The 15,924-nt window shown below is 34.8% G+C and overlaps 1 protein-coding gene across 1 annotated transcript in view; it reads left to right on the top strand.

The window, feature by feature from the left end:
- The first annotated feature begins 453 nt into the window (after positions 1–453).
- LOC129231336 (tyrosine-protein kinase Btk29A-like) overlaps positions 454–15,924 on the top strand; it is an 83,127-nt gene continuing 67,656 nt past the window's right edge. The window contains exon 1 of the mRNA XM_054865627.1: positions 454–472. The gene's annotated coding sequence lies outside the window, so the exon portion shown is untranslated. The remainder of the gene's footprint in view (positions 473–15,924) is intronic.

Below are 15,924 nucleotides of genomic sequence, written 5' to 3'. Positions count from 1 at the left end.
GGGAGGGAAGCAAGATTTCTAAACTGCCTAGAGGTGGTACGGAGCTAAGTTCGGCTCTGCTGGTTGCGCCCCATGGCTCCCCCTCCTCTATCTGGTTTGCACCTCCGATGAGACGAGCGCTCCTGTCAAAGGGGTAGTGCAAGGAATTGCGGAAAACATGAGTTCGAGCAGTTATTACCTCATCAAAGAAATAGAGACTGCTGGGTCGTCGCGTAGGTCGAAGTGGAAAATGTGCATCGACTCACGGTGGGGCACTATCCTTGAACTCGGGGCATGCCCGAAGTTGGCGAACAAGTTTCTTTTCATTTTTCGGCAGGAGAAAGAAGACGTATCTTGGATGGAGCGCTTCTCGGAGTGTCTCTCTTCTGAGAAAACGAAATGTGTTCCTCCTACAATGGTCTTGAGACGTCTTCGGCCGGTGTTTGCCCGCATTTGGACTTGTGGGAAATTTCCAACAACTCATTCGTCCAAGGTAAATAATATTCACAGTGCATTTGAACAGGTCCGTCATTTTGGCGATCGGGAGAGGGGAGGGTCAATAGACCCCCCCCCCCCCGATTTATGAAACATAATGTAATAACGAATTTTGTCATTTTTGCTATTTTCTTCCATAAAATGCATTGAATACATAACCTTTGACCCCCCCCCGCCCCCTTGAACATTTTGAAATGACGGGCCTGCATTTGAATCCTTTAATCACATATCTATACAAAATGTTTTTTTACCCCTTAAGGCACGAAATGTTTTTTATTTTGACAGAAGATCAAATATGTAAATGTAAGTACAATGTAAGATAGAGTTTGCAATTTCAGTTGTGTGAAAAGGAGGGTGACAGGTTATTTTCAAGAAAATGGTACATAAACAAAGTGTAAACGATTTGATTACATGGTTATTTTGAATTTCATAATATTAAAATAAAATTAAATCGAATTGTCGTATTTATAACCATAAGAGTGACTACAAATTCTATGAAAATGAATAGATCACCTTTTCCACACCAAGTAACTGCTTTATAATAAATAATTCTTATCAAGCTTATGGTTTATCATCAAAGCATGACGTAGTTTACAGAACAAAAATGCTGCATAAGTAGTGCCATTTATGGGAAATATGTTTAATTATAATCTACTCTACCTGTTTGTACTGGAACGAATCTCAGACGGGCAGTAGAGATAAACGGACACGAAATAAAAGATGCTCGTGTGAGACATGGGCATTTGCAAATTTGCCTGCAACTTTAGCCCGTGTCAGACACGAGCAAATGCGTTGAGTTGTTATTTTCACGAGTAATAACGATAAATCCACTCGGAGCTTTTATAATAGGTTGGTGAAACATCTCAGTAGCACAGTCACTAAAGTGCGACCAATATGTGAAAGTCACATGATTATGACATAAGGGTCCCTGTCACGTGAATGTCGCGAAGCGTCACTGTAAAGTCATTAACAGGGGGCAGCAGCTTACGATGATGATTAAGTTCAGTTGATGATGTACTTAATTCAAAAGTCGATTTGCCATCACTGAAATATACAAAGGCTGTTAGAAAATTATTCGAACTTTGGCTGAAGAAAAGAGCTGACGAACCGGGAGCGTTTTAAACATAGTTACCCTCAATTTAAACTCCTTCAAACTCCCCAACTTCTCCCAGTGATGCTGCTAAATTGTTGTAAGGAGAATGCAGTTTAGCTCGAACTGTCGTTGGAACCATAATGTCCTTTCTTGCCTGAAATATCGTGCCTTTCAATCGCTTCTTCAATTTGGGGACAGCCAGAAGTCGCAAGGGGCCACATCAGGAGAGTAAGGAGCCTATTGAACCACAGAAGCCTCGTTTTTGCCAAAAAGTTGAAATCAAGCGCGAGAAATTTGCTAAAATATCGTCACTAAAGCCGTCTGCATCTTCCGAATTGTTTAAACTTGGCTCTCATCCAGTTTCTGGCAAAATTTGATACAGTATTGTTACTCCAGTCGTTTCATTATTTTTCTTGAAATCAAAAAGTCCGAAGAGAGTCCCACTCACTCTAACTCTATTTGCAGCGACTGAGACTATTGACAGATAGGAAAGAATTCACGAATGTGCACTAAGGCTCAAGATCAGCTCATGCAAGCACGCTTAATTCATATCCATCTAGGTTTCACAAAAAAAAGGGGGTCAGATACTTTTTAAGAGCCCTTGTGTATATCCCAATAGCAGTTTCATATTTCCACAGCAACTTTACATGGTGCGCTGCCGCGACATCTTGATAATGTCAAAAAGTGACGGTCTCAAGTCACAAATTAATTATTGCAGTGACGTCGCAATGAAGTCACGTGAAACATTTGCCTAATGTGTGACAACGTGACTCCCTTATAGGAAGTCACAATCCTGTCCCTTGTGCACCAAAGTATTTAACTTTCGATCAGACACCTGAACCGCAGATTGAAGTCATCTTATTATAGTTGAAGAAGGCGTCGACCGGCGGTAACCGTTTGGTACGAGCGTTAGTGACTACGAACATTATGACTTTGGGCATCAGCAGGGGGGCATAAAAGTCTGTCGAAAACTTTTTGTTAATTAAAGGAATATTAAATTGATATTTTTTAATGTTAAAAAAGTAATAATAATATTTTATACCAAATAAATTAAATTAAGTTCATTGAAAGGACAAACTACAAAACAATTAAACTAAAAAAAAAAAAAAAAAAAAAAACCTTACACAAATGCATCACAAAAAATATTAAAGTCATGATTATGTCTATGAATCCGGCAGGGAATTGCAATTTCACCCCAAGCTTTTAAAAATAAAATATAATTAATTAAAAAGGGACTAACTACAAAATTCTTTAAAAACAACCAAATACATCTCGACAATTAGTAATCTTATGTTTATATACACGAGCGCCTCTTCTGCTCATTTTTCGAAAATGAAACGTTAAAAACGAAATTGTTATCCTCGATTATGCAATGAAAGAGTAGAATTTTCCGCTATGAAAATGTTCAATTTCCTGCCTGATATTTTTATTTGTTTAATATACAAGCTTTTGCTGCCCCAGTGAAAAAAACTTTTAACATTTTGAGCTGATGTGGTGCTTTTTAGTGATACTTTAGGGGGCTTTTTTTCACATTATTTTATTTTTTTGTTCTTCTGAATCTCTTAATTAAGATTTTGCTTTCTTTCGTTTTTATATTCAAACACATAGAAATACTGCTAAGGCTAGGACAGGGCACGACTTGCAATTTTCCAAGCCCAGGGCACTTTTCAATTTTCCTGCCCTCTAGGAATGGCTGATTTACTTTATAGAGTGACGTTCTCACTACGGAGTCACCCCGACCACCACGTCCCGCCTCCACCTCAACTTCATAAAGCATATTTGATTTCTTAAAAAAAAAAAAAAAAAAGAAAAGAAAAGAAAAAAAAAAACAATTACGCAGCGGCTAAACAATACTCAGCAGCGGATTTACCATGTGGCAATTGCGAAGGATCCCACGACCTATTGGTTTCCAATGGGAGTTCGAAAAGGTTCATAAAAGGGGTTTTAAATAATTCTGTTCATCTTTAAGGGGCACCCCAAAAATGCATAGCGACAGTTCTCCAAACCTGAAAATCCACCACTAGCGATTCCTCAAACGTAATGTCAAAATAAATAAATAAGTAGTACTATTTACTAATTTTTCTAATAACCACAAAGTTATGTTACCCAACTAATCGTACAGAACAGCTGAAAGCTTTACATCAAGTTTAAAATTAAGTATTAATTCAGTGGTGCAAGCAGAAAGTAATTTTAGGTCGTCATTTGGAAAAATCAGAGGGTTCGGGTCAATTACAGTGTCCAGATTTTGGAAACCATAAAATAATGAATTTATGTCTATAAATTTTGTTTCGTTTCCCCTATTGAATGCATTGCCTGAAAAGTTCTTACTTTGCCTTGCCCTCCGGAAAGTTCTTAAATGACGGGCCTGGGAGAGACGCTTTTCTAAATTTAAATTTTTTCAGGGGGTCGGAAAGAGAAAGAACACTTTTTGTGGAGAGTTTGTGGAAAAGCGAAATGTTTTAGCGTAATTCTTCATCTGCATGGATATAGGAAACTTGCCTCTGTTTGTACTTTGACTTATGCACCTCCTCCAAGTAACATGTTGCATTATTAACGTATAAGATCCCTCTGGCTCAAAAAGCAAGTAAATACTGTAACAAAACTTTGTAATCACACCTGGCATAAAAACACTGGCAAAAAAAGAGAAAACACACACTAAGACGGCAATTCTGACAGCGCGTCTTTTCCTGTGGGGTCGAGGTTGAACTGTCCCTGCAGCCCCATTTGTCAGAGTCATCTCCGGCATCTAAAACTGGTAAACTGCAAACGCGGTACGCGCGGGGGTGCAATGCAATGCTTTCATAGCGGTATTACAACGAAAACAAAACTAAACACCAAAACATTTCCCTTTTCAATGAGCTCCCAAAGAAGAAACATACACTTCCACAGTTACCCACTAAGTTACAGTCGAGCTCATCGTCATGTTCAGAAAATGAAGAAATCGCCAATGAATCAATTTTTTTATTTTTTTAGTTGTAAAATGGAAAAAAAAAATATTTTGGAAGGCCTACAGCTGCTCTCCTTTGTCCCCCCTCTGGATACACCTTCTTCTTCTCCTCCTCTTCTTCTTCTTTTTTTTTTTTTTTTCTTGGGACTGTTAGCAAAAATGGCAGTTTGTGAAATCTTGGCTACCGGGAAAGCGTTTGAAGGGGCGTCAAAGGCGACTGCTCTGCAAACTGAAGAGCATTTACCGCGCATACTACAGTGCACTATGCGCGCTCCACCCAATCCTATTTAGGTTAATGACCGACGGACACTGCGTTATAATCTTCTACCAGAAGCTCTGTTACCCCGAACACTTTCCGCTTTTTCCTTTCCACCCACTCGCTCTTCCAGGAACGTCTTCGACTATGTCTAGACACAACAAACCCTGAAAATTCCTTAGGAACCGATTTGCATGCCCCGATGTTGCCACCGATGTTTCGTTCTTGTATGGGCTGGTTTCACAAAAATAGCGCAAATCATGTCCAAAAGTTTGGAAATTTTTTAGTCATTTTTAAAAAAATTCCACCTTCTTATCATGTTTTTAAATTGTTTTCCCATTCATTTGTGTATTATAAAGTATTAAAGGTTTGTACATGTAATTTTTGAAGAGTTTTGAGAGATTTTGAAACTTCGTGCAGAAGAGTGGCAATCTTGCACCCGCTACACGCAATATATATATATATATATATATATATATATATATATATTAGGGTGTTCCAAGATATAATGGCGAAAAAAAAATTTGTGAAATCGAATACGCATACCCTCCAAATTTTTTCCATTTCACCTCAGAAACATGAGAAAAAAGTTCCATTGCAATTAAATAACGGGAACCCGTGCCGACTTGAGGTCAAAGTTGGACCTAAAATCCTGTAAGGCGACTACAGTGGAAAAATTGCTAACTGCATAATTCATTACTACACGCGACATCAATTTATTTAAAGCAGATATTTACAACAATATTAGACTAAAAGAAACATTACTGTACATATTTTTAATTCAATGTTTGCTTTTTGCAGTCAGAATAGAACGTCCTCTGCTCTTGAACACAACGTAATAGATTGTTTTTGTTCCTCATCAGCTGTTAGCAAACCATGAAAGTTCTGCATCATTTTTACCGCTCTTTCAGCTGCATCGTTTACTGCACTAAGCTTTGAGACAGTCTTTTTCACATAAAGGAATGAAATATTATTGACCATACCATAAAAGCTGGATGAATTTTTGTAGAGCAGCTTTTGAGATAGTTGGGTCCACATTTTCGTACACTTTTATCAAAAAGCACAAATCTTTTTTGGGTGCTTTGACTGTCAAAATGCATTGAAGCCATGGTTTCACGTATATTGTCACTACAAAAAAGCAGACATCAAACAATGCTTCATTTTCCTTCGTATCTAATTTTAGTTGTGAACTAAATAGAATAGTTTTAGGGAGTAAATCGCTCGAGCCATCCATCGAGCTTTGTGCATGACTCCCGGTGGTTTTATTTTAAATTCATTTTCTGATATATCCACCTAAAAATATGATAGGCAGTTCTGTCAACTCTTGATAGTCATCTCTGAGCGTAATATTAGTAAGTTCAGCACGGTAAAAGTCAAGTAAATTTTCCAAGTTAAGGTACAGTTCGGAACAACTCCGCAGCTCCTCCATAGCACTGTATTTAAGTGAGATAGATCAGTTCATATATGTGATGGCGGCAAGCAAAGGAAAGCATTTCTCTATCAAATTTTTGCTCAAGAATAGCGCAAGAACCACTTAAAGGACCTCTTCTGGAAGCTGTAATATCACAACTTTGTCTTCGAGATTCCAATCTAAAACTGCCTTTCAAACAGCCTTTGTTTGTTCTTTTCCTATGGAATTATCCAGTTTAGACTCAGCAATGAGTTGTTCCGTCACATCCATATAAAATAACTATAGATAAGCGATCTTCTTTTGATTTTTGAGCACTCAAAGCAGGCAACAGTCCCATCTTCCTCTATTTTGATTAACCGAAGTGCATCAGCATGTGCAATATTGAATCAATTGTTTAAATTACTTGAAAATTCTTGTTGGCGCTGCCTGAATACTTCTTGCAGTTTCTCTGCATTTTTTTGTAAGTCTCTCTAGATTTGATACAGGTTTTTAAGTTTATTCACACAATTTAGCAATTTATTTTTTGGTGGGAACGCGTGCCTTTTCCCAAAAGATGATGCATTCCCGAATAGCGATATTTGCACTTTCACTGATGGTTAAATTTACTTCTCGAATGTTATAAAACAAAACCGACAGAACTTATCCGTTAGAGGGAAGTTTCAAGCCCGTAGTTTGTTGTTTTACGACTCCTATTAAAAATATCCCTTTTTTCAAACTTTGCAATTCCACTGCCATGTTTCGTTCCCTATGGAAGGACTATACTGCGCTCGCTGACCGGAATGTATTCGTACTGACATGTTTGACGGTTTGCAAATTACTACGGATAAGCCCCCCCTCCCCCCAACATATGTTTTTCTGTTTTCATTTGTTTTCTGTGCACTATTTACAGCTGTTTTGAGCTTTGCAAAATATCGCGTCGTCAGCATTCGCTTGCTTATATGAATACACGTGCTATTTACACGTTTAGACCTTTAGGCGCAAGTCGGCACGGGTTACCGTGCTTCAAATTGCATGAAACTTTTTTTCCAACGGTTTTGATATAAAAGGAAAAAAATAAGAGGGTATGCGTTTTAAAAAAACGACTTTCATTTTTTTGGGACACCCTAATATATATATATATACAGTGAAACCTCATTAAGTAGTCGACCGGTTAAGTGGTCACTCCGTTTAAGTGGTCGTTTTTCTTTGGTCCCGACAAGGTCTCATTCACAGTAATGTAAAATGACCCTCCTTTACTGGTCACCAAATTTAATTTTACCCGCTTAACTAGTCACTCAAAAGTTGTTTTCTAAAATTCCTTTTCCTTATCGGATCTTAGAAAATAGTGTCGGACTTAGTTGAAAGGCTGTTTGATATTTCTTTTCCTTAAAATCTCGATCCTCGGTTCTGGTCATTCAAAGCATAATTCTTGCCGTGACTCTGCCAAGTACCGAGAATATGAATCTAACTCCTTCCAGCAAGACAGACAAAATCTAATAGCTGGAGAAAGTTAGTCAGTGTTTAACATCCGTTCAAAAGGAACAAAAACACAAAATTTAAAGCTCGATGTACGTTAGAAGAGATAGTTCTTTTCCGTAAGCAACAACTTCATCAGTCGACATTGAAGGATTGTATTAAATGTACCGTGACTACATTAAAATAAGTTGTTGTTATTAAGTAATGTATAAGTAAGAGGAAACAAAACAAAGTAACTATCTCATTAGTATTCCCCTTTTTAAAATTTCCACTAATTCATAGACATTTCTTACATAAGCTATTGTTTTTCTCACAGAATTCTACTGCTATTCATAAATATTTGTAAGGCCTTTTTTTTTCTTCCTTAATTTCCCACTCCACATAAGTAGTCACTCCGCATAAGTGGTCAAAAATTTTTGTTCCCTTGAGTGACGACTTAACGAGGTTTTACTGTACTATATATGGGTCATTCTTAAAAAAGTTTAACTTTTCTGTCACAGTCACACGTCTTTTACAGAAAAAACTTTAAGGAACAATTCATTTAACAATGCTTTTTAATTTCATCAAAAATATATCTATTGAAAACTGCCAACTATTTTTTAATATAAATTTTTATTTTAGTATATTTTTGGTTCACAACATGTGAATTCTCATCTCCGTGGCATTTTACACACCTTGTGTGACTGTTTATGTTGCTTAATAACTTGTTTAATTAAAAGTATATGTTTATTTATTTATCCTTCCTTTCACAATTGTCTCAAATACTAATTGTATAAGTACATTTAATTTCTTAATATTGTGTTTTAGTTCGTTTTTTTTAAGGATGAGTAGTCATGTCGCACAAAAAACTCTCACTTCCGTTACCTAAATACAAAATGCCATTCCTCATTAACACGTGGCAGTAATGGCATCAAATTTTATTTTCCATGATACAAGGAAGCCCCCTTGTTTATTTTCAGCCATAGTGGAAGTTGTGAGATTTTTGTCGAAAAACAAGAAGACAGAGTTTGCTTTAAAAACTTAGTGCGGTTATTCTGGCTTCTCACCTCAGTGAACTTGAATTTCAGGGGTGTAAATTAATGTAAAAAAAAGAAGTGAACCTATTTTCACATACTTAACATGTGCAGATTGTAGCAACGAAGAAAAAAAAGTTTTTCATCAAAAATATATCTATTACGCCTATATTAAGGGAAAGATCCTCATCTCCGTGAATCTCACCTCCGTGACGGACCTTATCAATGTCATTATTTCTGAGGTGAAAATAACTAATTCATGGGAAATACATCAATAATAGGCACTCTACCAAAATGATAAATTGCCAGTATATCCTCAAATTTACTAAATACTATTTTTTAACATACATTTAAAACTACTAATTAAGCTGTACTTAAATTAAGAGAGCTTAATATTATATTCCCCTAATCGTTAAAACAGCTGATTGTTTGCACAATCAACAAAATTACTACTTTGATATTAAATTGGCCTCGATTTTTAAATATTAAAAGTTTTTTTATTTTATTTTTTTCGTCAACAAGCCATTTTTTAAAAAAAAATTATGAGTAAAATAATTGGGACTTAGCTGGGCCATTGTTTATGGTTACTTCTAGTAGGTACCACTTTCATGTAAGAATGAAAAAAAAAAAAAGTTTCGAAATTGAAAAATATTTTGTTTCAAAAGTTACGTTTTCTGGAGAATGACCGATATATATATATATATATATATATATATATATATATATATATATATATATATATATATATATATATATATATATATATATATATATATATACTGGGTCTGACAAATTCCATGCCGCTCAAAAAAGCTTGGCGACTAGTTTTTTCATCATAGGAGAAATTTTTTTATTATGATTAAAATTTTTATTGTACGTATTTTTACTATTTCTTTTTTCTTCAAAATTGGAAGTAAAGTGATATTTACAAGCAAAGTAATATTTACACTTTTAAAAATTCAAATCAATTTCAATTTTTCAATCTTCAACATTTTCGATCTTGCGTCCAAACAATATATTTTTAACGTTTGACGTATGACAGAGGTGCAGTGTAGATAAGGACGCAGGGGATGATGTGTAATTAATTTTTTATACTTTTACACAAACATTTCATTTTTTTCTGTTTTCAGCTAATAATTTTTACCGAAGTATAGGTAAATTAAAAACAAGAGCAGGAAATAAACTGATTAAAAAATCTTGGGAGCAGAGGGACTCCTGTGATTAAATCTGAGAGAGGAATAGCGAAGTCCACTAGTAATTCCTTCAAGAATCTATCATTGCTAAATTGCTCAAACAAGGTAGGAAAATTGAAAGATTAGGAAACGAAATTAATCTATATAAATTCAAAGATAAATCAAAGTTCTCATTACCGATGACAATAAAAGAACGCAAACTAATTAGCAAAGAAAACAGGATATCACCAGAAATTAAAAAAAAAAGTCTTATGCATCTTTGCCTTCATATCAGTCTAAAATAAGAATTAAAAAGTTTGCACAGAAGGATTTTTTGCTATATTCATTTAAAATAAAATTATTTAAAAATATTGAATATAGGTCAGTTGAAAAATTACAATTTCTAACAAAAACTACAAAAATAATTAGAGGCTGTCTACAAATGATGTCATACTTTGAGAGGGGGAGGGGAGTTCAACAAATTGTGACTCTCTCTTTGGGAGAATGGAGAGGGATGGGGAACCAGAAGTATGATATCACACATTCTGGCTGAAATATTTTTTAAAAAACAATATACCCATATAATATAGTAGAGGCGGTGATTGGGACTGAAAAGTGGGGGGTAGGGGGGACAAAAAAAAATGACCACTAAAAGCCATAGGACTTTTAGCGGGGGAAAAAGAAAAAAAAGTACACAATTTTACTAGGGCTGTTTTTAGAGCAAATGAGTGATAATTTATGTAAATCCAACAACTTAACTCACAATTTTCTTAAGATTTTGATGAGTTATGTACACAATAACTTTCCCCGAAGAAACACTTAAGACATGAAATAGACTTACATTATTTACCCCAATGTATTTTAAAATGTCACAAACACTTGGTAATAATTTCATCAAACAATTTTGGCTTGTTTAAGTAAAACAATTAATTTACTAATATCTAAACAATGAACACATAAACTGAAATTTACTGCTTGTGCTTGATAATGTTTCGCAAACAGGAATACATAGTAAAACAAATAATTATGTTCCGAACATTTTGACATTTCTGCTTTTTTTTAAAAATAATTTCTAGTTTTGGTTCTTAAGTTGGAAAATAAAACATATAAATGAACCATAAAAAAAAGGGAGAATCAGTTGCCTCCCCCCGAATCGCCGCCCCTGTAAAATAATGTGACACTTTGTGTCGAAAGGGGAAAGGTGTCAAATATGTTTCAAAAGAGTGTGATATCATTTATGGACAGCCCCTTCGAAACACAGAAGTATTTTGAAAGAGTATACGAGCACTTGAGTGAAGTCAGAACTCAGGAAATCTGTTCAGGAGTTTTGATTAATATTAATAATTATTTTATATAACTATTAGATTTATTTACTATACATTTAATTTTTTTGCTATATAATTTAAACATGTTCAATGAACATTGAACATGAAATCTGTAACATTTGTCAGATCGGTAACACTTGCATCAAATCAGTAACAATCCAGAACTGCAGCCCTTCAAAAATAGAGAAAAACGTTTTTTCACAACGCCTCTAATCGTTTGAAAAAAAAAAATCGATTTCTAATGTGGTATTAAAATACCAAATCAATTTTGTTTTCCGAGAAACTTTAAAACTTGAAAATTTCCATGCTTCAATTTGGCACTTTTCCTAATATTCACCCATATCTATATCTTCACATGCAAAATTATTTTTATAAACATCAACTCATAAATTATTCAGAAACTATTATTTTATGATTTTTGTGGAATGATACATCAGAGATCTCCCTAGAAATGTAAAAGGACAGTGCTTGCATCCAAAAAAGTGCAAAAGGGCGCTGCGCCGTGTTAGTGAGCATATTTTCGGGTATTGAGCTTATAAGTGAGACTGATTTTTTGGTTATAACGAGCGGAAAATAAGTGAAAAAAGTGGGGAAAAACAAAAAAACTCGTGGAGAATTTTTTTTAAAAATGATTTTGAATGTTTTCGATGGAATACCCCCTAAATCTCCCTCTTTGGTTCAAATGTTCATGTTTTTGGACTTTTTACCTCTTTAATTCTTAAGAGAAATATCAACAGCTACAGTAATGCTCCCTTCCCACAAAACATTAAAAATAATAATAAATAAGTAAATAAATAAATAAATAAAAAAGTCAATGAAACTGTCGATAGCTGGGAAAAAAAAATAGGGGAGCTATCTCCAAAAAGCGGTGATGCTGATGGAAAACGGTGGTCATATTTGCATTTAAGGTTCATTTTACATAAGAATAATCAAGAATGGTGTCAGAAGCATTTTTTTTACCATGCAGTGCCATTGGACTCAAGAGAAGGAGGGTGTGTAGTGAAAATGAGTAACTTGATATCCCCCCCCCCCCGCTAGTCAGTGAACCAGTTTTGTACCCTGTCCCTCTCTCACAATTACTGTCGTTTTCCACTCCTCCATTAAGCAATCCAAACGCGAGAAAAATCGCTGTTTCGATTTTGGTGCTGCGCTTCATTTTATGTTTCGCTTTATTATCCAAGGAGTAATGTTTCAAACTTGTCTCCTTTGATTTTTAAATCTGGTGTCAGAGACCCCATTCAGTGTTGGACTCTAGTTCGAAAGTAAAACCTTCATTCTTAACCTTTTTGAGGATAGGTTTCAGATATTTTTATATTTACAGAGGAAACTCTACCATACAATAAGGATATGTTGTTCAAAATTTTGGAATGAAATTTTGGATACCCAAAATAAAGAGGGAAATGCAAAATAAAATTGAAAAAAAAAAAAAATCTTTCTTTCTGTGAAAACGCTACACAACAAAAATTAATGAAAGCAAGTTGTAGTATAGAATAAATGCTAAGAATGTATGTATTATTTTGTTTATATACATCTTGAAGCGCCCATTACAAACAATAAAAGTGAATTAAACACGCTTAAAATTTTGTAAAACTTACTAAAACATGCTATTTATGGTGCAGTAGTAAAATAAAAATCACTGAAAAAGTTTTTCGCCGAGAAATCAAGTTTTACAAAATATGTATATCTATGAACAATCGATATTGTTAAGCTTTCATATTTGTACTGGAATCCTGCATGTCCCTAAGTGCAATTTGAGAATTATGTGTGCTGTTTGAAAAGTAGGTAGTCCAGTACTTGTGGATTTAAAAATGTAAAACACTAAAGCCATTGTGACAGACAGCAGAGGCGTAGCGTCAGAGGAGGGGGGCACGAGGGGGCACGTGCCCCCCAACTTGCTGGACACTTAACATTTTCCCCAGAACTATAAGGAAATTAGCAAAAAAATCAAGAAAAGTATCTATTTTTCTAATTTGCATAGCCTTAAAAACGCATTTAGACGATCTTTGCTAATGTGAGGGTGGAAAAGCGGTCTGGAGGGCGTTTCCCTCGGCCATTTTTCTAGTTCGAAACTTGAAAAACACAATTTTTATATTTTTCTCTAATTACGTTAAGTAGTGGGGGATTTGGGGGTTTTCCCTTGAAAAATTTTCAAAAAAGGAGTTCAAAAACAGTTTTAGACGATCTTTAAAGATGCTTAGGGGAGAAAAGATCCGGGGGCCCACTCAAGGACGTAGCCAAGGGGGGGGGTCCATGGGGTCCGGACCCCCCCCCCTTCCCGAAAGACCCCTGTCCTTTTTTCTCAGTTGTTGCATCTCGCAACAATAAAATTTTTAAGAAAGATAATGTTTTTATAAAACGCAGCATTTTCCCCTTAAATATTCCCATTAATCGGCAATTTTCTCAGCGCTTGAGTCAATTCAGAACACGAGAATCTCGTGCAACAACTACAGGTTCCCAATTTTCGTCTGCTTTTTGCTTTGTCCGAAACGGGGAAATGTCCCTTTCTTCTTTCAAACCAGCTGGGTCGTGTGACCTTGAAATTCAGCCCCTCGCCTTTGGTCCATCAAATTGCCATTGGCAAAGTAAAAACAAGCATTTATTGCCACTTTCGTCGTATCCCACAGTCTCATTGGCGTGGTTTTCTTTATTTCTTTCTCCTTTCTTCCTTTTCGTGGATTTCGTAGACGCATGTTGTACGAAAGACAGCTAGAGTGAGGTGTGTTCCTGGTGAATTAGTAATTGAATTCCGACTCTTTTCTGTTTCAACACGCAGTTTTTATCTACGTCATACTTATAGGAAACATATCTTGGACAAAATTGTATGCAAAAGAAAATTAAGTTTACCCAAACTAGGTAAGTCGCAGTGCTCCCTTACAAAGTTTTCTTGATAATACGAGCAATTTTACGTGTTAATGTGTTTTTCCATTTAAAAACTAATTTTAGATTCTAAGTCAGCGGCGAAAAAAGAAATTCTACACATTTCGTGTGTTTGAGGATGAGAAAAAATAATTATTGATTTTTTTTTTTTTTCATTTTAACTCTTTATATTTTTGGCATGGTTCATTTCAGATTCATTTTATATTTTGATAAAAGTTTTATTTGAACTTTTAGATTATTTTTAACATCTCTCTCCTTTCTGAGTAACAAATTACGTAGATTTTTTACTGATATTCCCTCCCCCCCCCACCCCCCACCCCAATATTTAAGCATTATTATGGAACATATTAAATGCCCAAAAATAATTCGTGTTTGAAGGTAAAATGAATAAAATAAATGAATAAATAAAACTTGAAGTTGATGTAACAAGCTTTCGCGGTATTAAAATTTTATAGAAAAATGAAATTGAAAATTACTCGAATATTTTACTGTGATCAGTTTATGAAATTACAAGGTAGGCCATATTAACGCATGTAATAAGTAAGTTATTAGAAATTATTACTTTTAAATCTTACTGAATTGTGATTCTATGATCCCAAAAGAAAACAGTTAGTCAGTTTTTAATTGACCAAAAAATCTCTTATTCGATGTTGTTCCATTAAACATATTTGTATTTGCATCATTGGAATACATCTTCTGATTGTTATTCACTGGCTTTGTACTAAGGAGTTATTTAATTAGCATCTATGCATCCATCTTTAGTAAATTGTGAAGGTAGCGTTAAACGTAACAAAAAACAGACATCTGCATTTAACTATAAATTACTCGGTGAAAATTACCGCTATTTACTGCGTTACAAGCAAAGAAACAAAAAAGGTGAATACGAGATAAATTTTTTTGAGTTTTTCGTTTCTATATTGCCTTTTTTTAAAACTCTTATTTTCTTCAAGCTAAAGATATGTACTATTTCTTGCAATAGAGTGTTTTGCTAACATCGTATTAAAGAAAAACAAATCATTACCTGCGTCATAAAATATGATATGTATTGTTGTTAAAATAAAATTACACAGATGCTTAATTTAATTCATTAGGTATACATTCCATTAATCGGCATGCAAAAGATCCCTTAGGTCTTTTGACTGTGAATACTCTTGATAAAATTAAATGCCTTCTGCAGTTTCGCATCGAAGAGAGCTCAGGTGTCTCCATCTGGTGGAAACTGGGCATCAAATTTTCCTGTGACATTCACATCCGCGCCTTAATGGTGGCATATGCCATATCGATGGTTCGCACTTGTTCCGCAAAGGCTAAAGCCTCTAACACAGCACCATTAGAAAGAAAAAAATAATGATAAAAAACGGCAATACGCCTTTTTCGGTATTTAAAATTTTTTCGAACAGCTTTCACCCTTTGAGGAATAGTGAATTCACTTGAGAACACCATTTATTTCTTCTCTTTCTTTTCGGCTAACTGAAATCACTGTGTCAGTTGGCTGAAGGAAGAAAAAAATATATATATATAAAAAATGGTTGCATCAAAGGAAGCCTCCGTCCCTCAAAGAGTTAATAGTTTGTTCAAGCTTTTAATTGATGATTAGGAATGATAATTTGAAAACGGATAAGATTGGAAATATCATTCTATTTCGTATTATCAAAAGAATATTATAAATGCAAATAAATAAAAACTAATTCAAGCTTTTTAAATGAAACCTTGTTAATATTTTCGTTGAGAGAGTTGTGGGGTTTTGAGTGAAATGTTGTTCAAATCGGACAGGGTTACGTTATGTAACATTCATGTAGTTATACATTCGACTCCATAGATATAGATTTATTTATCCTCATATAAATAATGCCGATGATCGAAAAACCCGCGTGTTTCAATAATGAATTCGCGCCACGGCA

Source organism: Uloborus diversus, chromosome 10 (genome assembly GCF_026930045.1).
Source record: "Uloborus diversus isolate 005 chromosome 10, Udiv.v.3.1, whole genome shotgun sequence".
NCBI lineage: Eukaryota > Metazoa > Arthropoda > Arachnida > Araneae > Uloboridae > Uloborus > Uloborus diversus.
Note: the sequence above shows the minus strand (reverse complement) of the source record. Positions and strands in the feature narration are given on the sequence as shown.